Source organism: Danio rerio, chromosome 9 (genome assembly GCF_052040795.2).
Source record: "Danio rerio strain M-AB ecotype USA chromosome 9, GRCz13ab, whole genome shotgun sequence".
In the NCBI taxonomy this organism is placed as follows: Eukaryota; Metazoa; Chordata; class Actinopteri; order Cypriniformes; family Danionidae; genus Danio; species Danio rerio.
In genome coordinates this window covers 10,945,323-10,969,665 of record NC_141029.1, presented here as the reverse complement: position 1 = coordinate 10,969,665, position 24,343 = coordinate 10,945,323, and the positions used below count along the sequence as shown (strand labels likewise).

The window sequence follows — 24,343 nt, the reverse complement described above, 5'->3', positions numbered from 1 at the left end:
TTCCTCAAAGCACTCCATCCAAGCTTCGGGCAGTGGGAGTGATCCGTCTAACCAGATGGTATCTCTCAAGCTCGCTGACACCGGAGATCAGATGTCCTCCACGGCATCAGAGGGTGGGCTTTCACTTTCCGACGAAGATCCTGACCCGCTCGCCCCCTCCGGGCAGGTGAGAGCCGTCAAAATGGATCCTGAAGCGGACATGTTAGCCGTGCTTTCCCGGGCTGCTTCGGCCGTGGGGTTGGAGCTGGTTCATCCCCCAGCTCCGCGGCCGGACCGACTAGATGGGTGCTACGTGGAGGACCAGAAGCCTCTCGTCCCCTTCTTCCCGGAAGTGCACAGTAGGCTCACGCAGTCTTGGAGGGCACCTTTCTCTGTCCGTGCTGCGTGTCCCCCCGCCCTCGCCGCCCTTGACGGCGGAGCTGCCAGGGGGTATGAGGCGATCCCGTCAGTGGAGCGCATTATCGCGGTCAATCTTTGTCCGCGTGGTGCCCCTACGTGGCGGGGTCCGCCCCGTCTCCCGTCCAAAGCCTGTAGGTTGTCTGCCTCCCTCGGAGCCAGAGCTTATAAGGCTGCGGGCCAGGCTGCTTCCGCCTTGCACGCGATGGCCACCTACCAGCGCTACCAAGCGCAGGCGCTGGCCAAGCTGCATGAGGGTGGGTTTAACCCAGGCTTACTACATGAGCTGCGCACCGCGACTGACTATGCTCTTCAGACTACTAAGTCCGCTGCGTATGGCTGGGGAGGACGATGTCCACACTTGTGGTTCAGGAACACCACCTCCGGCTAAACCTGACCGATATGCGCGATGTTGACAAAGTTCGCTTTCTTGACTCGCCCATATCCCAGGCTGGCCTGTTTGGCGACACTGTCGGTAAATTCACCAAGGAATTCAAGGCGGTGAAAGAGCAGTCGGATGCGATGGGTAATGTCATCTATCAGCGCGGCCGTAAGCCCGCTTCGCCCGTCGAGCCATCCACCTCCGCTGCTCCTCACCGAGGGCGCCCGCCAATGAGTGCTGCCCCGCCCCCGCCTGCGCCTCCGGCCAAGCGGGCACAGTGTACACCTCGAAAGCAGGCAGCCCCCCCTGCCCAGGGCACCGTTAAGTCCGGTAAACGGACCGCGAACCATCCCTGAGACAGGCGATCCGGAGAAGAGGAAACTTGCTCTTTCCCCGCTGGAGGGCGGGACCCCGATTCCAACGGTACTTTTTAGTGCCACCAAAACATCAATGAAAGAGCACTTTTCCCTTTCCCCGGATGTGACAGCACGAACCTTGCCAGTCCGGGCCTTCCGGCTTGCAGGTTCTACGTGCTTCGCCAGTGGCTCACGAGCGATGGGGGGATGGTCTCCTTTCACTCAGCCCTCTAGCCCCCTCTCCGGAGTCAGGGTGTGGAGCCAGAGCGAATCGCTCTCCTCCAGCTCTTCCGCGGGACCCTCATGCTTCCCGGATCAGCACACCCACTCCGCGCTGCCCCACCGCTGGTACGTCAGCGATTGTAGCGATGACTCCATTAGCGAGGGCTCTGCCTGCCTGGTTAGCGCTGGCCAGCCCCGCATGGTGGCTCATACGCATAATCAGACTCGGTTAAGCGATTCAATTCGCGAAGCGGCCCCCCAAGTTCACGGGCGTGTATTTCACCAGGGTCAACCCCCTGTCCGCCCCTGTCTTGCGAGAGGAGATTGCTGCCATCCTGGCGAAGGGTGTAATAGAGCCAGTTCCTCCAGCTGAGATGGAGAGTGGGTTTTACAGCCTATGCTTCATCCTATCCAAAAAGAGCGGTGGGTCACGACCAATCTTAGATCTGCGTGTTTTGAACCGCTGTCTGCACAAGCTGCCGTTCAGAATGCTCACGCAGAGGCGCATTCTCCAATGCATTCGTCCTCGGGATTGGTTTGCAGCCACAGACCTGAAGGACGCGTACTTCCATGTCTCCATTCTTCCACGCTACCGTCAGTTTCTGCGGTTTGCGTTCGAAGGTTGAGCGTGGCAATACAAGGTCCTCCCCGACAAGGTCTTCACCAAACTCGTGGAGGGTGCCTTTCAGGTCAACCGAGAAAAGAACAAACTTGCCCCTGTGCAGAGGATCTCTTTTTTTGGGATGGAGCTGGACTCGGTCACCATGGTAGCGCACCTCTCCGGGGAACGTGCTCGCCTGTTGCTGGGCTGTCTGAGAGAGCTCAACAGCAAACTAGTGGTCCCACTGAAGTTCTTTCAGAGGCTCCTGGGGCATATGGCATCCGCTGTCACGCCGTTCGTATTGCTCCATATGAGACCACTCACACACCGAGTCTCTGTTACTGCGCTGTGTCGCCGCGCCCTCAGCCCTTGGAACGACCCCTTGTTCCTACAGGCTGGTGTGCCTCTAGGACAGGCGTCCAGCCATGTTGTTGTTTCAACAGATGCTTCCAACATGGGTTGGGGGGCCGTGTGGCACGGGCATGCAGCTGCGGCCTGTGGAAGGGTGCCCAGTTGCATTGGCATATCAATCGCCTAGAGCTGTTGGCAGTGTTCCTCGCTCTTCACTGCTTTTTTCTGGTGCTGGAGCGGCAACACGTGCTGGTCAGGATGGACATTACGGCGGCGGCGGCATATATCAACTGCATGGAGGTATGTGCTCTCGCCTTGGCTCCTCTGGAGTCAACCGCGGCTGAAATCGATGCGCGCCATTTACGTTCCAGGCACGCTCAACCGTGCAGCCGATGTGCTCTCACGGCAGCAGATACGCCCTGGAGAATGGAGACTCCACCCCAAGTCTTTCCAGCTGATATGGGCGCGATTCGGGGAGGCCCAGATCGATCTGTTTGCTTTCCCCGAGAACGCTCATTGCCAGTTGTTTTTTTCCCTGACCGAGGGCTTTCTCTGCACGCATGCACTGGCCCACAGCTGGCCACCTCTGGGTGGACCCGTGTCTTCCCTCTCCGCTAACCACTTTTTCTATGCGCACTCCCCCTTCTTAGGGCTAGTCCATATGTAAATTCTGCCATCTTTTCTCCCCCTTTGGGTAGCGGATAGCCTCCGCAGCGTCCTCCCTGTCGGGATTGCACGCTTCCCAACGTACTGTCGTATATTCCTAGAATTATCTAGAAGCTCACGACTTCCCAAAAAATATATCTAAATCCGTAAAACTTCTCTTGAAGTGGGATAAATTAGGGCCAGGGGCACGTTGGAGGACCGCGCCTCCCATGATGTGGATGCGTCACGCTTGTTTGACTATCCCCTCATCGGGGGCGTTGGTAAGGTGCAGTCATTATGGCGTTTTCCATAGTTCTCCCATACGTGGATTTTCCAAGATCAAATCCACTTATAGCACTGAAGTTCCCCAACCGAAGGGGAACATTCGAGGTTATAGAAGTAACCCTTCGTTCCCCGATGAAGGGAACGGAAGTGCTATACTCCGTCGCCATAATGACTGTCCCTTAGCTGTTAGAAAGTCTCTTTAGCTTAAAAGGATGGCGTTTGCTCGCATCAGGTGTGCTTATATGCTGGGATGATTGGCAATGAAGCACACCTGTGCAAGCTTACGCTGCCAATTCATTGCTTTCATTGGCCTGTTCAATACTCTTTCAGACAAGTGGCTTCTGAACCGAATCCTCCCATACGTGAATTTTCCAAGTTTAAATCCACATATAGCCCTTCCGTTCCCCTCCTCTGTGAACGAAGGGTTACTTCTGTAACCTTGAACGTTCTCTATGGAAGTGATCTTCTTTTTTTTTTTTTTTTTTTTTTGCAGATACCTCAAATTCAGTGATTTGATTATGATTGGATTCAATTCAATGATATCTAAATTGACTGATTAATTTTAAGAAATGATGCCCATTTTTGTGTGTGTGGATGTTTCCCAGAGTTGGTTTGCGGCTGGAAGGGCATCCGCTGCGTAAAAAACTTGCTGGATAAGTTGGCAATGACCCCAGATTAATAAACGGACTATGCCGACAAGAAAATGAAAGAATGAATGATTGCCCATTTTTGACAATTAGCTATATTTCTATTAAACCACAAATGCAAGCAAAAGCAGGAACATTTAAAAAATAAAAGTCCTGAATGCTAGTTAGGACATACTAAAAAAAGGTAAATGATAGAACATAATAATAAATATTATAAACTGTGTTGTGTGGAAACCCTCATTAGGAAACAACACAATTGAAGTACTTTAATTGTAGAAAAAAACATTTTGTTTGGAAATACTTGAATAAAAATGCAAATACAAAAACAAAGTTTATTAACTAATCAATTTTAATTCTTTCGTCAATTTAATTAATTTCAATATTTTGTAGTAATTCATGAGCAATTTCGTCATATTTCCTAGGTTTTACAGTATATCAGGGACTGACACTTGACAAATGACATTTTGTTCTTGAATATAGATATTTCCCAACCCATGATTTGCATTAGACAAGGATCAGATTTACAGATTGCATCAGCACAAATCCTTTTTGGCATTAAAAAAATGTCAGGATTTATGAATAACACTTAGTGAAGCATGATTTCTGTAAAGATGTGGATGGTGATGCTTGCAGCTGGTCTATTTTTTCTTTTCTTTTTTTATTTCACAAAGGCATGTACTACTGTTTGTGAGAAGTCGTTTGATTGATATTTGTGCCATTATTTTACAAATTAGCCTATTTTACATCTGTGTTGTAAGCAATTGTGCATCTTATCATCATGTTCTTTGTGTGATGTCTATTACTCTGCTTGCAGGACCTGGATGTGGCATTTTGCAACACAGGTTCATTGGAAATATATGCCTTAGCCTTAATTTCGTTGTGAAACTAAAACAATAAAAATACTAATAAATACAAAATATATAAATATAACAAATCAAATAATAAAATACGTACCTTTGGATATGTTTATTGGACATTTCAGATAACAAATCCACTAGAGGACACACTCCACATTTTGAATTATGTTACTTGGGATACATTTTGTTGTACATCACAGATACACATCCTTCTTGTACACGTCCATGAGAAGACAGGGCTTGTCGTACAACTCACTATGAACCACTACAGTTCACCAAGTAAACCATTAGCCTACACGTTTTCCTAAACCCAACCAATAGTGTTTTCAATAACGCAAGAGAAAATTGACCTGCAACAATGTAACGCTACCTTGATTTTACATTGCTTTTATCTCTTTTTTGAACCCGGGAAGTTGTCTATGTGAAAATAGATAAGTAAATGTATTCAGTTACTAAACATAGAACATAATTAAGTTGTTTTGTTTTATTTATTTGGTTTTGTTCAAATATCTGCATGAGAAAAAAAAAAAAAAATGATGTCAAATACATCCACATAGCCTTTATTTTACTTATTAACTGTATGCAAACATATGTTGAAGTACATTTTTGCATTCTCTCCAGAAATGTAGGCTGAAGCAGGTATTTCCAATGAGTATTTGTTGGTATTTTCAGTAGATGATCTGTATTTCCAAAGTTCCAAAGTTCAAGTTTTCTGCTACTGCATTATTATTGCATCTTGATCTGGTGCATATTCACACAATATGATGAGTATTTACAAATTATTTCCGATCAAAGTATCGATCCATCCCCTAGACATTTTGGCTAATCTTTACATTGTGTCCGTTTGTTACAATTGGGTCAGGAATCATCATTGTAGTTTCTATGCAAAAACACTTGATTCTTATTTAAAAATAAAACCACACACTCTGATGATGGATGACAGAGCATGTGTCATATGGTCTCTTTCAGTTGTCTTGTTAATTTGCTGAGTCGGAGTGTAAATCACAGCTGGGCAGCACCCAGTGCATCTGACTGCCTCTGTGTTTTATCTCTGGGCTTTTGTCAAACAGGCGCTGGGACATGTCCTACTTGCAAATGGCAAGTTGAAGCCTCCTAAGGCATGGGAGAAGGTTCCAATTATAGCACAGCATATTTTTCATAGGGAAAAAAAGTTTGAATGAGCAGATGTGTATCAAACAACAGTGATGGAAGTTCAAGGGGGTTATCGCCAACCTACCCAATTACTGTAATACTCACAAATAGAGAAACAATAGGTAGATCAAAGAGCCTCTTATGACTCATAGCAGTTGTTGTTTGTTAAAAAAAAAAAAAAAAAAATCTGAACTGAAAAGCAACAATGCTTTAAAGTAGCATCCAGACTGGGTGGATCAGAGGTACAGTATATTGAAGAAGTTTTACCACAAAGACATCTTAACCCTTTAAATCCTCATCCTCTTTCAAATGCTTGCCCTAAATTGGGCAAAATATGGTGATTTCCTGTAGATGTCATTAGAGGATGCGCTGTGGTGTTTGTGTACAAGGGCACAGATCTGGACTCTTCAGAGACAGTGAATTATTCTCTGCTGTTGCTCTGCTATATTTAGAAGCCTTTAGTTTTCTTTACCAGCAAAAAACGCTTTTGTCTCGCTCAGCCTTTATAGTCAAAAGTGGTCTTCCAGGAAATTCAACTTGTAAAGTGTATTGAACTAACCCTGGTCATGGAACAAAATTAAGGCTTGCAGAGGAAATGTTCATAAATGCTATTATGAAGCCCTTAAAGCAGCCATTGACTGATGTTTCATCTTGTACTCTTCTCTGAAGTCCAATATAATTTTATATATTTGTTTTCACATCAAACGCATCATTGAATACTATTGTGTGCTTGTTTTTGCAGTTGTTTTAGAACTTCCGATTGTTTTAGAACTTCAAATTCAGTTGCCTATAGGATAAAAGACTAGGAATAATAATAACGCTCAAACTACTTGCTCTATAACAAATGTGTTCATGACTATACAGACAAAGCAGAAAAATATAAGAAAGAAATATCAGATTGCAACATCAAGCAGCACAGCAAGCTGTTTTTAACATCTAAAATTTAATGGAAGTGAATGAGACCGGAGGTTTTGAGCCAAAAACATTGAAACGGCTGTGCCCTCTTGTACCCGAAGAATAAAGTCAATATGTCAAACAATAAATTAACAGAATTGTTAAGCAATATTGAACGTAACCGATGAATTGTGCCCTTTTTGTTAAATAATCTGCATTAAAAAGAAGCGAACAAAAGATCAGATTCTCTTAGTGACATGGTCTGTAGCTTTGATTAAAATAAACTTCCATCCAATCTTTCTTAATGTTGGGATCAGAGGGAAGGCAATGAAATAAATATTGGCACTTCATGGTTTCTTTGGAGTTTTTTTTTTTTTAATAAAAATTTGTATTTTCTATGACCATTTTATGTTGTTGTGCATATTATCATTCTACTGTAGTCAGTATCGCTTAAATCCTATTCGATTAGATGCCTCAAACAACAGCTATTTTTCCATCCACCTATTTTTATGCATATTTTGGAGATTTGCATAAAAAATGGTTGATGGAAACTGCAAGATGCACATCAATTTTTTAAAAAGCACATAACTTAGTAGGATAAACTTTTTATTCGATAAGAAAATATATCCATGAACTATGATGAAAACACTTTTACCAAAAAAGTTCCAGTATGCACATTTAAAAAAGGTCACGTGATTATGTAATAAGAGATCATGTGATGATAAAAATGTGTGAATGAACAAACCAACAGGCTGAGCATATTGTAAAGCATCTGAAATGTTGTTTTGGTTATTCTAAAATGCTGTTACCATCTCAGTATTAGTGTTATTATATTATTAATTACCTCTAGAACTGTCAAGAGCTTCTGTGCATCATGTCTGACGTCTTCAAACACCACCATGCATTGATTGCATGTAGGCGCTGTCTTCTGGGGCACAAGTCATTTGTTAAATAAGAAAAAATATTCACACAGCTTCTCCTACCTAAGTGAATTTAATTTTTACTGTTGATATTTGGCACCAGCTAATCAAGAATTGAAGATTTTGTTCTCGTTGACTCATTGGATGGAAATGCTGCTTTATTCGCAGGTCTTTTATGCAATATTGCAGTTTTGTGCATGAACTTAATTCACATCTTTGGGTGGAAACATAACTAATGACTGATGAGCCTATGTGAAAAATCTGTTATCATTTAGCCATAGTGTTGCGGCTCCAAGGCTCTGGAATAGTCTCCCTCTGAATATCAGAATCTCTCCTTCTTTGGATGCTTTTAAATCTAACTTAAAGACACATTTTTACTCTCTTGCCTTTGACTGATGCATGCATGTTATTTTTGTATTATTTATATTTTAGTATTACTTTTAAATATATTTTATTGTATTTTTAATACCAGTTATTTTTAGTTTTATTGTCTAGTTTATTTTATTGTAAAGCACTTTGGATCTTCTACGGTTGTGTTAAATTGTGCTCTATAAATAAAGTTTGCCTTGCCTTGCCATCCTTGTGACTTGCATTGTGAACTCAAATGTAGGTGTTAGGCAGAATGTCCAACCTACTTTTGTGTGTACAAAACAATTGCATTACAGGCTCATGTTTTTGAATCTGCAAAAACGTACTTGAATTAAACTGCAGTTTTTAGATAATTTGTTACAGAGCAGTATGACATTGAAAAAGTGACATTTACATAAACAAATTATATACACATGGATAAAGAATTATTTTTTCTGCAGTTCTTTGCACAACATCAAATAAATGACACAAAGCAACTTAATAGTGTCAAGGTTTGGTAATTAAATAACTTTGCTTATCACTATGATGCAAAGCACTCAGGTTCGAGTCAAGTGAAGCACATTTTTAGATCAGTGGATCATTAATCTAGCAAGTCTGCACGACAAGCTTCATTGTTCTGTGGACATATACAAGAAGGATGTGTGGACTAATGGTTGTAGAGTTGGCGTGAGATCCAAATGTTGCAGGTTTGAGTCTTGGCATTGGTAGGGTTTGTGTATGAGAGTGAATATCCAGCACTTTCTTGCACCCTCAATACCACAGCACAGGTGAATCTCTTGAGCAAGGCAGCAAACAACTAACTGCTCCCCAGGAAGACAACTGCTTTGGGTTGTGCGTTCACAGGTGTGAGTCACTTTGGATAAAAGCATCTGCTAAATGTATAATGGAATGCAAATGTATCAATACGCAATCTTTGGTTTTAAATGCTATTTTAACTAAAACTAATTAAATCAGGTATTCAATGAAAAAAACTGGCTTCTTTAAATTTCTGTCAGTCTATAACACAAGTGTCAAACTCAGTTCCTGGAGTGCCGCTGCTCTGCACAGTTTAATTCAAACAAAGATTAAACAGACCTGATCAAACTAATTGAGTCCTTTAGGCTTGTTTGATACCTACAGATAGGCGTGTTGAAGAAGCGCTAGAACTAAACTGTGCAGGGCTGTGGCCCTCCAGGAATAGAGTTTGACACCCCTGGTCTAAAAGCTGGTGTAATTATATCACACAAGGGCTCAGTATGGCAAGTTAAGTCTTTGGGTGATCTGTTCATGGATTCAGCATTCACTGATCTTGTTTAATGTTCGGTTTCTGTATGTGGATGTTTAACATTAGGTTATGTTATTAATTAACATGAATATATCTGGCATAGATGTTAATTAAATATGATAATATCATTAAAAAAAATAAATAAAATGCAAGGACTTTGCAGATTCATTATACCTAATACATAACGCTGTCAATTGAAAAACAATTAAGTTGCTCATAGATTACACTTAACATTAGCATTTTCATTAGCAGTAGTTAGTAATTAATTTATAGATTTATTACTTTGAATTAATTAGTGCTTAAATGTAGAATTACATTGCAACAATGACACACTAAAATAAAGTCTAACTCGATATTTATAGGTCAAGATTGATAGTTTTGATACAATATCATACAGTACATATAGCACATATTAATCACAGAAATTATCAAGTAAGTTTTCCCAGCACTGGCAGTGCCTCAATTCGTTTTTTTTTTTTTTTTTTTTTTTTTTAAGAATTAGATCCGATTTTAAAGCATTAAATCACAATTACTCTCATACTGAACTGAACACTGAACACTGAGACTGAAAATGCTTCTCAGTGGTGTATAATGTTGGTAGAGGTTAATGTACAGTGAATGTAATGCATGTCCTGTTGAGCTAATGGACAGCAGTGCTGTTCATCGAAAAATCTTTTGTGCTGTCAGCTCCATTAAAAATAAATATACCTCACATGCAAATGTCACTCCTTGTGCATGTACTTCTTTATAAATATTCCAGTACGTGAATATTTATGCAGCCATTTATTATTATTTTTTTTGAACAATTTCATCAAGAAAGCATTAAAATAGAAAATTGGCCATTTAAAATAAAATTTAAATCTACATTCTTTTTTTTTTTTCTCGGAAAGCCCGGGCTGATTTCTTCACCATTAGAAAAGCAAGAAAACAAACCTCTGTTCAGAAGTCAGTGTTGAAAGCATCTGGAGGCATTGTGAAGGGAATCATAAAGAGACTTTGACAGCGAAAAGACACTTATAGATGCAGACAGGCAGTGAAAAAGGGACCCAAACAATAGCGCTTGCTCTTCAATGAGGGGCTAGCAGGCGTGTGCCGAACCGGGATTGAGATGAAAATGAGGAAAAGAACATGAAGGGAAGAGAAAAGATGCGGAGAGAGAGCGAGCGGGAGAGGGATTGTTTGGAAGGGGAGGGGGTTACTTGAGGGGAGCAGGGCTGGCTAAATAGGAATCATCCCTCTTAGCCAATGAGTTTAAAGAGAGAAGCAGATGTCACAGGAGTGAGAGGGACCACCTCCGCAAGCTCAAGCACCCTCGGTGAAAAGAGCGCAATGAGCTGTGCGCTGTCACATCGGCAGTTGCTGTCTCCACTCTCTCTCTCGAACGCACACGTTCTTACTCTCCTGCTTGCTTTCGCAGGTTGTCAGCTGAGAGCATCAGTCTAGGTAAGACTTGCATTTTACATTGCCTAATGCATGTGGATTAGCAAAGAATGCTCAATAAATTGCTATTTTGCACGAGTTATTTGTGAGTTTCTGCTGATAGAGGCACACTCAGAGAAACTGAAGAGCTTCTTATGTAAGTACCGTGGCTCAGAGCTGATTTTACGGAAACTTTGATACGAGACGAGAGGATGGAGTCACAGCGGCAGCTTTGAGATCCTCCGTTCCCCAGTGCATGAATTATAAATAAAGGAGGAATCCAAATGAATAGAGACACTTTGTGTGGTCTCTGAGAAAAATAAAATAAATAAATAAATAAAACAGTTCAGCTAGTCCGGTACATGCCAGGTAAATTGGCGTTTAGGTGCTGCAGTCCCCGAAGTTGAAACGACAGCTGTGAGATTTGCACCGCATTCAGCATGTTTTATCTTTCTCCCGACTATAATAAATGCTGTTTGGTGCCCGGCGGCTCTCGCTCAATCCAGGGTCCCAGCCCCTGAATCTTTTTGTTGAAGGCAGGGGGGTGTGCTTGTGTGTGCTTGGATTGATCAAATCCATTATGTGTGAAGCAGACGATAATGTGAGAAGGTGTGCGTCTACTGCAAGCTGTTTTTCAAAGCAGACCGAGGCTGTCATTAGTTGTTACTGTCAATGCACGGAGCGTCAATACTGCCAAATTTTTACAGATCAGCAGATATGTTGTGGGCTGTTGTTGTTTTGTAGTGATATTTTTGTCCCATGAGTTGGATGTTGAAGTACGTCTTTGAACTTCCATGACTCACTGACGCTTACCTGCCCTACTTTGAGAAGAGGATGATAAAGTATTATTCATACTTCATGTAGGAATTCAGATGAAAGCCTCACAATCTATTACCTGCATTGCATTTGGCCCCATTTTCTCCAGAGTACCATCCTTGGGAAGTTTTACTTCAAAATATTAGATGAGAATTTGCTTTGTGGTATTTACTCAAGTTGACACATGGAGATGCTTGTGCATAGTGTTAGTATTGCATTTGAATGCGACTTTCGAATTTGTTTCTTTTTTTCCCTTAAGAAGGTTTGGGAGATTTTTTTTTACATGCAAATTAGATTCGTGGCGGAATTTGCAGCAAGGCTGAGGCAACTGGAACTACAAATAGACACTAAAGTCAATACTTTAGTAATCTTTTTCACACAGTCTCCTTCTCTGATGAATAAATAAATTCAACTCGCCACTGAAAATAGCTCCATTTGCTGGTCCGCACACTCCATAAGTAATGTACGTGTGTCTTATATTTCATTTATACCGGTGACGCCGTGCGTTCTGCGGCAGAGTTTCACCTTAATCAGTGTCAACCATCAGACGTTTGATCATCGTCTCTATCTGCAAGACTTTCAGCCGGGATGTAGACGTCGCTCGTCTCCCGAGAGCCATCTCTAACTGTGATTAACCAAGCGCAGCTGAGCTCTCCTGTCTCGCGGAGTTAGAGGATATACGTCTGTTCTCACCATTTGTTTTCCATTGTGGATCCTATTGTGAATTAAAGATAAAATTGAGGTACTCTGTGTCTTCCGTCTGCACTCAAGACGTCTCAGGTGTGACTATCGGGCAGAGTAATGGCAGGTGTGGACTGATGCATATTCTCAGGCTTGAATTGTTCATATGTATAAGATAGAGAGCTCAGGGCCCAACTCTGTGGCAGCAGGCTGTGAATCAGTCTAACACCTTGTCAACACTGAGAACTGGTCAGTATAAAACTAGAGCACTTTCCTTATAGTTTACAAAGTCTGCAATGCAAGAGGGTGATTTGTGGTGTAGACTGCTTGGTGATTTTATTGGGAATAGTCTAGTTGTTAGTGTGTAGAGCACCGTCTGTAGAAAGGTAAAAAAAAATATCATCAGTGAGCTTTCTCAATTGTGTCACCTAGAGAATAGTGAGATAAAAAAGAGATCGTATCTCAAGTTTTCTACTTCTCAGGAGAATTAGACCCTGCACAACTTGCGGAATTGAAGGAGAGGTTTTGACATGGCAAAATTGGGCACAGTTTGGGACAACTGCAGTGTTTGCTATTTCATGGTAGTGATTTGAACATAAGCCTTTTTTGGAAGAAGAATAAACATTCATTTTATTTTCGGCTTAGTCCCTTTATTAATCTGGGGTCACCCCAGCGGAATGAACTGCCATCTTATCCAGCTTATGTTTTACACAGCAGATGCTCTTCCATCTGCAACCCATCACTGGAAAACACCCATACACTCCCATTCACACACTTACACTATTGACGGTTGCGGACAATTTAGCTTACCCAATTCACCCATAGTGCGTGTCTTTGGTCCCGTGGGGGAAACCGAAGCACCAACACAAACACAGGGAGAACATGCAAACTCCACACAGAAATGCCAACTGACCCAGGTGAGGCTCAAACCAGTGACCATCTTGCTGTGAGGTGACAGGGCTACCCACTGCGCTACCAAGCCACCCTAAGAAGAAACATTGTATTTTAGATTGCTTTCCTGGACTTTATTTTGAGTGGTAAATCATTAGGATGAAATTTAAAAAATATATATAGAAATAAATATTTCATTTTTCACAAATGTGTTAAACATTTTTTTAAACAATGATGATGATTATATTTTTGAGCAGTAAAATCAGCATGTAAAAAACGGTTTCTGAAGGATTTTGTCACACTGAAGACTAATTTCAACAAATAAGTGCAGCCTTAGCATTAAATATTTATTTCAAAAACAACCCCAGAGTTTGACTGATAGTTGCTCAGTAGTGACACGCATGAATAATGATGAATGATGTTAACTGAGAAAAATTATTGGTTCTAGTTTTAATATGAATGTATTTTTATTGATGCTTTCCGTGAAAACAAAAAAACAAAAAACAAAACGAAACAAAAAAATGACGTTCTGCTTTCTGCATTTTAATTTTTAATTTTTTACTTCTTAAATTTTTAATAGCTGAAACACTCACAGATCTCATTAGTTTTCCCCAATTGTGCTCTCCACATTTGTTTATAGCTTTTCGCTCTCTGAAATATAAAGGTACAAAAGCTTTGACTTGGGCAGCAAGGTACACATTTGTACTCCACGGTTCCAAATTGGTGTCTTTAAAGTACACTTTAGTATCTAAAATTAAAAAAGTGTACCTTTTTGAAAAGGTACTGCCCCAATGACTTATTTTGTACTAAGGCTGTAAGATATTGGATATATATTTTCTGCGATATATATAGTTGAAGTCAGAATTATTAGCCCCCCTTTTATTTATTTTTTCATTTTTAAATATTTCCTAAGTTATGTTTAATAGATCAACAACATTTTTAAAGTATGTCTGATAATATTTTTACCTCTGGAGAAAGTCTCATTTGGTACATATAGGCTAAAATAAAAGCAGTTTTTAGTAAAAATAAAAAAAATTAATAAAAAAAAAATAAATAAAAAAAATTAAGGTCAATATTGTTAGCTCATTTAAGCACATTTTTTTCGATAGTCTACAGAACACATCATCGTTATACAATAACTTGCCTAATTACCCTAATATGCCTAGTTAACCTAAGTAACCTAGTTAAGCCTTTTTATGTGGTTTTAAGCTGTATAGTAGTGTCTTGAAAAACATCTTGTCAAATATTATATACTGTCATCATGGCAAAGATAAAAATAAATCAGTTATTAGAAATGAGTTATTAAAACTATTATGTTTAGAAACATGTTGAAAACATCTTCTCTCCGTTAAACAGAAATTTCACCAAATAATTGAATAGCTCTATTTGGAAAGAATTTATCGTCACGCTTTATTTTAATGTTCACTTCTCGCTATTAGGAAGTCATTAACTATATGACTTCAACAAACTAACTCCTTATTTGCTCCTTATTAATAGATATTAAGGTAGTTTTTATATTGGGCTATGGATGTAGCAAAAGGTCATGCAGCATATTTAGCTCATAAGTACTAATAAACAGCCTATATGTCAATAACATGATTCCCAATAAGCAATTATTTAATTTCTCCCTAAAGTGTTACAAAATTTATGTCTCAGATTTTTAGTAATTAATCAAATTTAGGTTGATTGGGATGATTTTGTAGGGGGGTCATGCATAAAGTGTAATAAACAAATTACAAGCATAGATAAATACAATAAAGCAAAGATGAAAGTGAAATAAGCAGTGCATCCTGCAATTATGCTTCAGAGTCTTTATTATAAAAATAATATGATAAAATGATTCTTTGATTAAATTCTTGTGTCTGAATAATTTAATCTGTGTTCTAAACTGTGACTTTTGCTCAAATATAATCCTAACTCAACATTGCATATCTGAGCGATGTGACTATTGCGGATGCATACATTGCGATATCAGTGCTGAAACCACATATTGTGCAGCCCTATTTTGCGCCTTCATTTCTGGCAGTGCACTTTTTCCCTCTGGAGTCTATTAAGAATTCATTATCTACACAAGAACCACTGCATTTCTTCTGTCTTTGACTGTTAATTGAACATCACCTCTTCTGGTAAAGGTAAAACATCAAGTTTTGGAACAAATACGAGTTTTTTCACGCTTGCTGACCCATATCAGGGTGATTTCCATCCTGTGCTGCTGTGCGGACAAGGTGATTGAAGTTACAACAAAGCATGAAACAATGAAACAAGACAGTGTTCGGTCAAGCGTTCTGTCTTAATACAAAAGTCTGCTGTAATTTCATTGAAATGCACCTCACGTGGAAACCAGCTGTTGTTTTTTTTTTTTTTTATCCTCCACCATCGCTTGTTCATGACACCCAAAGACTCATTCGTCTGTTGATGAAAGCCATTGATTAATGCTTGAATTAAATGCTGAACACATCTCCGCACGCATATCTCTGAGATGTATTGGAGCGTTTAAGGTCTTGGCAGACAGGTTCCTCTGTGAGTCGGTAATGGGCGAGGAATGCCAGGAAAGCCGGAGCCCTCGCCACCCCCCCTCCCTCGCAGATAAAAACGATGTGTCCCTGGTGGCCCGGAACATGATTTCAGCCCGTATGAGGTTTCAACAGCTTTCTCCATCTGGCTTCTGTGCAAACAGTGTTGCGCCCCTTCTCCAGTGCTTATCGATTGAAGCGTTTACTCTATCAGTCATCCGATCGGGCGCTTCTTCCTTAGTTATTTCTCTTAAACATCACAGTTCTTCATCTGGAAATTACAGCAGTCAGTTGAGGACAAGACAAGAGTGAAATGTAGAGAGAACATTTGCAGTTGTTTGTGAATATGTCCTTTGGCAAACTTTTGTCTCCAAGGCCTTGGTTGTCCACTAAAAACATTGAAGGCCATAAGACTTTTGCAGTGGTGTGTGCATGAATGTATGTGTACTGTTTTTACTATACTACAATTATTTTGTAAGTCAGAATTTCATAAAAGTTTGTGAACTCATAATTGATGAAAGTTTTTATTTTTAGGTAACAATTTAGTTTAAGTACCAAATCCCACTATTACTGGCTTATTACCTGCCTATTATAAAGATATTGGTTGTTTGGTTGGTTTTTTGTACTTATGAAGTATATTTTTCTACATCTCTAAATCTACCCAATACCATAACCCACATATTACAAATAACCCAAATATTACAAATATTACCCAAATATTATATCAGCTAATTAGTATTGTCTTGAATTAAAAGTCTTTGTTAATTGTTTGCTAATACCATAAAATAAAGTGACCCTTTTGTCTTGTAATCAAGTTTATATGTTGCAATTTAGAAGGTTTGTTTAGCCCTTTTTCAATCAGCTTTTTATTTGTATAATTTGGTGGCAACAAGTATCCATAATACATATAATTAAAAAATATGCAAATCTTGCATTTGAATTTGTAAGACTTAAATGTGAATAAACAAATTGAAGGTAAATAAATATAAAGACTACACTACCTGACAAAATTATTGTTGTCAATCCCAGTTGTAAAAGCAAAAAATAATAACTTTGACTTGACTATAACTTGACTAGTTGATCATTTGGAAAAGTGGCAGAAGGTAGATTTTTTTAGATGAATCATCTCTAGCATCCCAATCATCACAAATACTCCTATTGGAACCCACAAGGACCCAAGACTCTCACAGAAATGTCAAGTTAGGTGAAGGAAAAATCATGGTTTGGGGTTACATTCAGTATAGAGCCGTGCGAGAGAAGGTGAGAGAGAACTGACAAGACTTTTGTCTAAGCAATGTCAGACCCTTCTGACTAAGTAAACAATTAAAAATTAAGCATGATCATATTTTATTTTGATAAAAGAAACATAATCTAGAGCCCTTTAGCTTTCTTATTAGTCACTTCTGATACCAAATAATTAACTAGAAGTCAAGTTATTATTTGTTGTTTCTAAAATTTAGATATGCGACAAGGCTTTTGTCAGGTAGTGTATACTAATTGTTAATGTCTTTGCCTGTTTAATGGTTGTAAGCAAATTGAGTGTTAAAATGCATTTAAAAGTATGGGAAATCATCTTGAGGTACTTTGTAAATTTGTTAAGGCCAACTTGTTCAGAAACACTGCTTTAGCTAAACGACTGTAAATCTGTCAAGTCTGTCAGTGTTTTTACTGAAGTGTCTGTAGGAGGCTTCTTTGGAAAAGTATGTAGTATTATGAAAATGATGGTGATTACAGAGCCCACTTTGCTTGAGTATTCTTCTCCTCCGTGTGTGTCTGCCTAACTTCAGATGACCTTTACAATTTGAGCATGTTGAAGAGTAAGTACGAATAAGTGTGGACTCATCAAAAAGCAGGAAATGGCACGTTTTTTTCTTGACGCCACAGTTTCTTGATGCAGTTTGAGTGTTCTGTTTGTCTTCTGGGAGCTAGTTTATGGCGTCTGAACCTCACAGACTTGTTTTTAAGGAGCCTGAAATAACATTAGGAACTGAAACACAGCGAGCGAAATGAATGCAGCGATTAATTGTGTTTCTGAAGGATGATGTTGACCAGTAGAGGACATCTTTGAACTGAAAGGCTTGCTTTTTTCTATGCAAACCAAAAAGGCAGCTCGTAAGGTCTTTTGTGTGTGGATGTGTGTGTGTGTGTGTGTGTGTGTGTGTGTCTGTGAATCAGAGCTTTGCTTGTTACCGTACGATGATGAAAGGAAGACGAAGGCTTGGTACATACATATTCAGGTCTCTCTGTAATGGATCTGTGCATGGATGCTTTAGCCGACACAAAAGCAGGGAATAGGCATGTGGAAAGCTATTTGTCAATGACAGCTGAACTGACCAGGCTGATTCCTGTGCATTTTAATGGCTTCCTCTCTCTGTAGTGCGTACAAGGTACAGATTGCTTTATCATTTTAAATGAAACCTACTGATGTGAAGATATATTACCCCCAGCTGTTTCATAAATCTGCAAGATGGGATAATTTCTCTGAAGCCTGAAGAGTTTTATGAAGAAAATGTGAAGGGGATTTGCTTGTGTAGAACTCATCGATATAATGCGTGGCTGTGTCGGAAATACTTAGGATGCTAGGCCTGTACATAAAAAGTTTATTTATTTATTTATTTATTTATTTATTTATTTATTTATTTATTTATTTATTTATTTATTCATTTATTCAATTTCATTCGGCTTAGTCTCTTTATTCATTCCACAATGGAATGAACCGCCAACTTATCCAGCAAATGTTTTACACAGTGGATGCTCTTTCAGCTCCAAACCAGTACTGGCAAACACCCATACACATGCAGACACACTCATACACTATGGCCAACTTAGTTTATTCAATTTACCTGTACCATATGTCTTTGAATTGTCTTCTTGCTGTGAGGTGACAGCAATTTTTTTTTTTTTTTAATTTTATACATTACTCTTCAGAGAAATCTCAAAATAAAACTACAGTTTTTACATAGCATAGAAATATTCATTCATTTTTAAGGTGGTTGAAAGTTGTTCATATGGGCTGAATTTAAATGAACAAATTTATTTATTATAATTATAAAATGTTATAAAATGTATCATAAACAATGTATTTAAAGTGAAAGTAATTTTAATGTGTTAGATCTACAATATGACCTGGCCAAATTTTTATTATTATTTTTTTTTTTAGAGTGTAATGTGGTGCAACTTTTAATATATATATAAAAAAAAAAAGAATTTTGTGTTTTTTTATGGATTTTCAATATTCTTAGAGCATTCAATAAATCGGCTAAAATGTAAACATCATCCAGCTATGGAAATGCAGTTATAATTATGGCTTAAAGTGGGACAGATAAAAGTAAACAAATAGCATTAAGTTAGTTCTGTTTAAGAATGAATTAAGCATTAACTGGTATCATAAAAACAACAAGAAGTCTGATTTGATGTAATGGTCAGAAGCCACAGCCTATGGTAACTAAAAATCCCAAATTTGACCAAAAAAACTGCATATCAGATATTAGCCCCTTAAACACCGGTACACATCCGGAAAACTTCAGCAACAACTTTACCAGTAAAAAAAAAAAAAAAAAAACGCTGTTCACAAAGGCGAGGATGTTAAGAAATGTTCCCAGGAAAGACCATTCCCACATCCATTCCAAAATTATTCCATTGGTAATTTCTGACATCATTAACCAGAAATGAGCTCTAAACGACTGGGCTTGTATTTGTAAACATTTGACTGCATTACAAACTCTGTGGATGCATCAGTATTGTGAACAGCTTTGATGAAAACATCAATACATCAAGGAATACTTTCGCATGTCGAGATGTACATGATATGTGTGTGTGCTGCTGGCGCGCATGGGCTGCTTTATGGGCACACGCGTCAAGCAACTGAAGGAAGCAGAGCTTGAAGGTAAACAAACAGTGGCTTATCATAAGCCTCCTATCAATAATTATTTGCACATTTGGCATTAAGTTGGAACATATAAACGTTATCTGACTAACATCTAGCAGCTAAGTGTGTCAGGAAAAATATTCAAAGGCTTTTATTTTCATAAACCACGTGGATGTAAATGCGTCTGAGTGTTCTGTTTGGCTAAAGTAGTTTTCTCACGTCAGCACGTTCTAGATGTGCACGCGCTCTTTCTGGCAATCTTCCTTCTGCATTCTCACAGCGTGGCATTCAGGCAAATTACCGGTAATGTTACAACTTCTCTTTCCGGAAAGTAGCCAGAACGAATTTACCGGTATTTTCAAAAAGTGCCTGTTCACACATACAGACTTTTCCGGAAAATTGCCGGTAATTTTCCGGAAAGTCTATATGTGTAAAAAGGGTTATTGACCAAAGTCCAATATTGTGCATATACTGTATATTATATTAAGTAATTAAAAAGGGTTTTTAGCAAAATAAGAGAACATAAACAGCATAAAATTTAATAAAAGATGCATTTTATTAAATTATTTATATGATAAAGACTAGGCAATGCTCTTTTTTTCATTTGATAATTCAATTTCTATGCCAGATTAGTGTTCGAGTCAAATTATTAACCCTAATAGTTAATATATTTGAACATATTTGTGCATATTTGTAATGCTAATGATTGAAACAAGTGAACGCACACTCACGCACAAACATACATGCATGCGCACACACACACACACACACACACACACACATACACACACACACACACGCACAAAAAAGTTGCTATTTTGTATTAAATGACAGCATGGAATAGTGTGTTTTAATTTTCATGCTTCTTTTTTTCTGTTTGGATTGCGTTTGCCATTCACTTTAACTTTAGATGATCTAAAACAGAATTGTTACATTGGCTGTTAATCAGTCCCACTATATACCGATATCAGTAACTAAAGAGTTCCCGCACTGTTGGATTGTAAATCAGATTCAAGCACCGGAACTAAGTGTTATATCGAACACCACTACTGAATGCTGCTTTTATCCATCCATCAACACATCCCTACATTATTTGTTTATCAAACCCAATTTCCTGCTCAGATTACTCTAGACATCACAATCTCCTGCTCTTTACAGTAAACACAATAGGCTGCATTTAAATGCTCTCTTCTTTCCTGCAGTTTTCTCTTTCTTCCGATGTATAGGCCATGGTTGTCCAGCGTGTTATCAGCTGTCGCTCGCTCTGGATAATTGATAGCAGAGACTCTACTGTGGGTGTGTGTCAGTCAAGGCTGAGGGGGCTGCCTGAAGCAACATTAACATTGCAGGCATGGGGACTACAGATACCCAGTTCCCATCATGCCCCCTGACCGGCAGATCACACGAGACGCAGACAGATAAAATGAAGGTCAACCTCTTTTAAATGATAGATATGTGACACAGCCTGCAGGCAGTGTACAGTATGGGCACAGTGTGCGACCTTTGCGTTTATGCGTGACATAACGGTTTATTTCTGAAAACCTACAGTAGGAATCGCCTATGGAGGGTTCATTTTAAGAAATCATCCCTTCTTTTTCTTTGGGAAATGCATCCAGAGAGTCTAAGGTATCAGAATGATTTGTTTTCTGTGTTTTTTTTTTTTTTTTTTTTAAGCAGTAACTAAATTTCTAAAAGCAGAACGAAGCTCAAATCATTAAGTCAAACTCATTAAATGAAATAAAAGCAAAATATTGGAAGACTTTTTAATTTTTTTTATAAAAAGCTATAATTGATTTATTACAAAGAATCAATAAAAATAGCAGAGTCTAATTAAAAATTGATTTAAAAAACAATTTATTTTTACACAGTTCAGAGCAGAGTTGTTACTTTTTTGATGCCAAGGACTTCTTTTAAAAGAGTCTACTATATATTTTTAGGTTTTAACACCTCTGCTATATATTTTATGTTTTTATACTTATTTTGTGAGAAATGAGTAGAAAGGTTGTTGAACCAAGTTATTAGCTTTGTTTGAAGATGATGGCATATCTTTCCTTTTTGTTTTTATTAGTAATTAGTAATATTATCCCAATAATATTTCTTTTTTCACATTTTACATTCGTTTTCCGTAATTTACGGAGAATCTTAGAGAATCTCTTGTATCATGTAAACAAACATCATCTGACATTTATAGCAACATATCTGCATATTTTTATATAAAAGCTAATGTTACCTAATGAAATACTGAATCCATGAAGAAGTACGAAAGTATATAATCATATATATATATATATATATATATATATATATATATATATATATATATATATATATATATATATATATATATATATATAGAATATATTCAGTAAACTTTTACCTTCTTCAAGAATACCTTTTTTTTCTCAGTGAAATAAAGTATTTAATTAACCCCTGTAGAACTTTAAAGTGTTAACTTCACCACTTCAGTTCTGTTTATGAAATATTTTTTTTTACATGTATGCATTTTAGTTCCTCCGAATCTTATCACTAGTATTCACATTAAAAAAAAAAAAGTAATTGAAGAAAGTATGAAACATATAGTAGCATTCACAATTAACAAGTATACACATTTAAGGTGAAACTCAATCTAGCGAATACTATGAAGTGCACTATACAAATACTTACATATCTCTCTTATTCAACACCAATCTAAATATAAATTTATGAGCAAAAATACATGCGTAGCAGTGCAATATGGCTTTATCACTTGTGGGAGGCATGCATTGGCTCAAGGCCGCAGGCTGAGTGCCTTAGTGTCCCACCAGTGATGACATACAGCCACATTGCACTGCTACAAGTGTGAGATTGCCTTTTTACAACAATTCAAAGGCACAACCGTGTATATAAAAAAGAAAATCAAACACAAAGTCTAAAAACCATTTTGTATGAGAAACTTCTGTCTTATGCCATTCATTCCCATCTGTAGCTGACCGTCAAAACAGCAGAAACCATTGCCTAAAAGCACGTCACTTTAGAGCTAATATTTGAATGATTCTCCAGCGTAATGACTAAAGTGATAACAAAACTGCTGATTTTACTCACATTTTAAGATTATAAGGCTGAACGTCATAAAATGCCATCAGTCTAGTGTAATTTCCCAGTATTTCTGTTTTGCAATCAGAAGATCAAAATAATTAACCTCAAAATAGCCAAAGTAGAGCAAACACTACCAGATTACTATGGTTTAAATACAACACTGCAACACACAAAAGAGAAAGATTGACTTAGAATGTCACTTACCTGTTTATAATGATTTGATCAGCTGTAGTTTAAAATATGAAAAGTTTTCTCCCCTGAGGACTTTATGCAGTCTCTGACATCATCTTGTGGCACAACCGTCGTTGCTCTGCTTAGTATGACAGACTGATGGCCACCATCTAGCTATTTCTCTGAAATTATAAATATTTAAAATAAGCACTATCCTTATAAATAAACTGCATAGTTGCATTCTAAACAACTACATTATCGTCTGAAAAGCTTCAAAAGTATGTTATGTTGCCCAACAGCTGCAATATTTGTCAAACTGTAGTGAGTTACTGATCTGCTGTCACTCTATGTGGGAGAAGTAATACAGAAGAGCGAGGAGACTGTACAAGTGCTGTTATTGCAAGATATCGCACAGATATCAGCCAATCAGATTCAAGAACCAGACAGAACTGTATATATGTATATCTTCTATCTATATCTATATCTTCTTATATATATTTTTTTTTTCTTGCTTGATATATAAATTGGTTTGGAAAATAAGTCCCACCATGTTTCATTTGATGATAAAAAAGAAAACCCAAATGAATGTACAAATTGGTCGCTTATTGGGTTTCACGTTGCCTCAGGAGGTACAGTAGCTGTCGTCAAGTCATCTCTCTTGGCCAGGAGCAGAATAGTGTGTGTGTGTGAGAGTGTGAGGTACTGGTGTGGATCTGTGTCTCTTCTAGGTGTCTGGCTAGCAATTACCCAGGAGAGCAGAGCAGCATGACTAGATCTGCAGTCTGCGCCACACGTTTCAATTACACTATTTTTTCCTCCTCCACCACTAGACGCCGACATGCTAATGCCACAGCGGGTGGTGATGGGATCTCTCGGGACAGCCTCATTGGTTCAGGGATGTCCAGGCCTGAGCAGAAGTCCCATAATCCATTCATTTATGGATAAAATGATGCTGAAGTCAAATAAACTGATACATTTACACATTTAAAAGGACAATTAAAAGCCAAAATATAAGGCCCAATACTTGAGTAAAAATAAAAAAGAAGGGGTGGCGTGGTGTCGTAGTGGGTAGCGCTGTCACCTCACAGCAAGAAGGTCACTGGTTCGAGCCTCGGCTGGGTCAGTTGGCATTTCTGTATGGAGTTTGCATGTTCTCCCCTTGTTTGCGTGGGTTTCCTACGGGTACGCTGGTGTCCCCCACAAGTCCAAAGTCATGTGCTATAGGTGAATTTAGTAAGCTAAATTGTTCATAGTATATTTGTGTGAATGGGAAAGTATTGGTGTTTCCCAGTGCTGGGTTGCAGCTGGAATGGCATTCGAAAGTAGAACATGTGCTGGATAACTTGGCGAGTCATTCCAATGTTTTGACCCCAAAATAATAAAGGGACTAAGCCGAAAAGAAAATGAAAGAAGTATTAAAGTAAAAGTAGCCTCATAAAAATAAAAACGACATTGTATAAATTGAATAATCCTACAAATAAAGTATGTGTGCCAAAAAAATAAAGCTAATAAAGGAATAATCTGTCCTTTTTCTTGCTTTCTTTCTATTGTTTAATGTAAGTACACTG

The 24,343-nt window shown here is 38.6% G+C and overlaps 1 protein-coding gene across 3 annotated transcripts in view; it reads left to right on the top strand.

Annotated features, from left to right (window-relative positions):
• The window catches only part of thsd7ba (thrombospondin, type I, domain containing 7Ba), a 435,675-nt gene that overhangs the window by 16,249 nt on the left and 395,083 nt on the right, over positions 1-24,343 (top strand). For 2 of the 3 annotated variants that reach the window (XR_015499198.1, XM_087267487.1), the window contains exon 1: positions 10,659-10,784. The exons of the other annotated variant lie outside the window; for it this stretch is intronic. The gene's annotated coding sequence lies outside the window, so the exon portion shown is untranslated. Of the gene's footprint in view, positions 1-10,658; positions 10,785-24,343 lie in introns of those variants that run through there. 3 annotated transcript variants of the gene reach the window in all.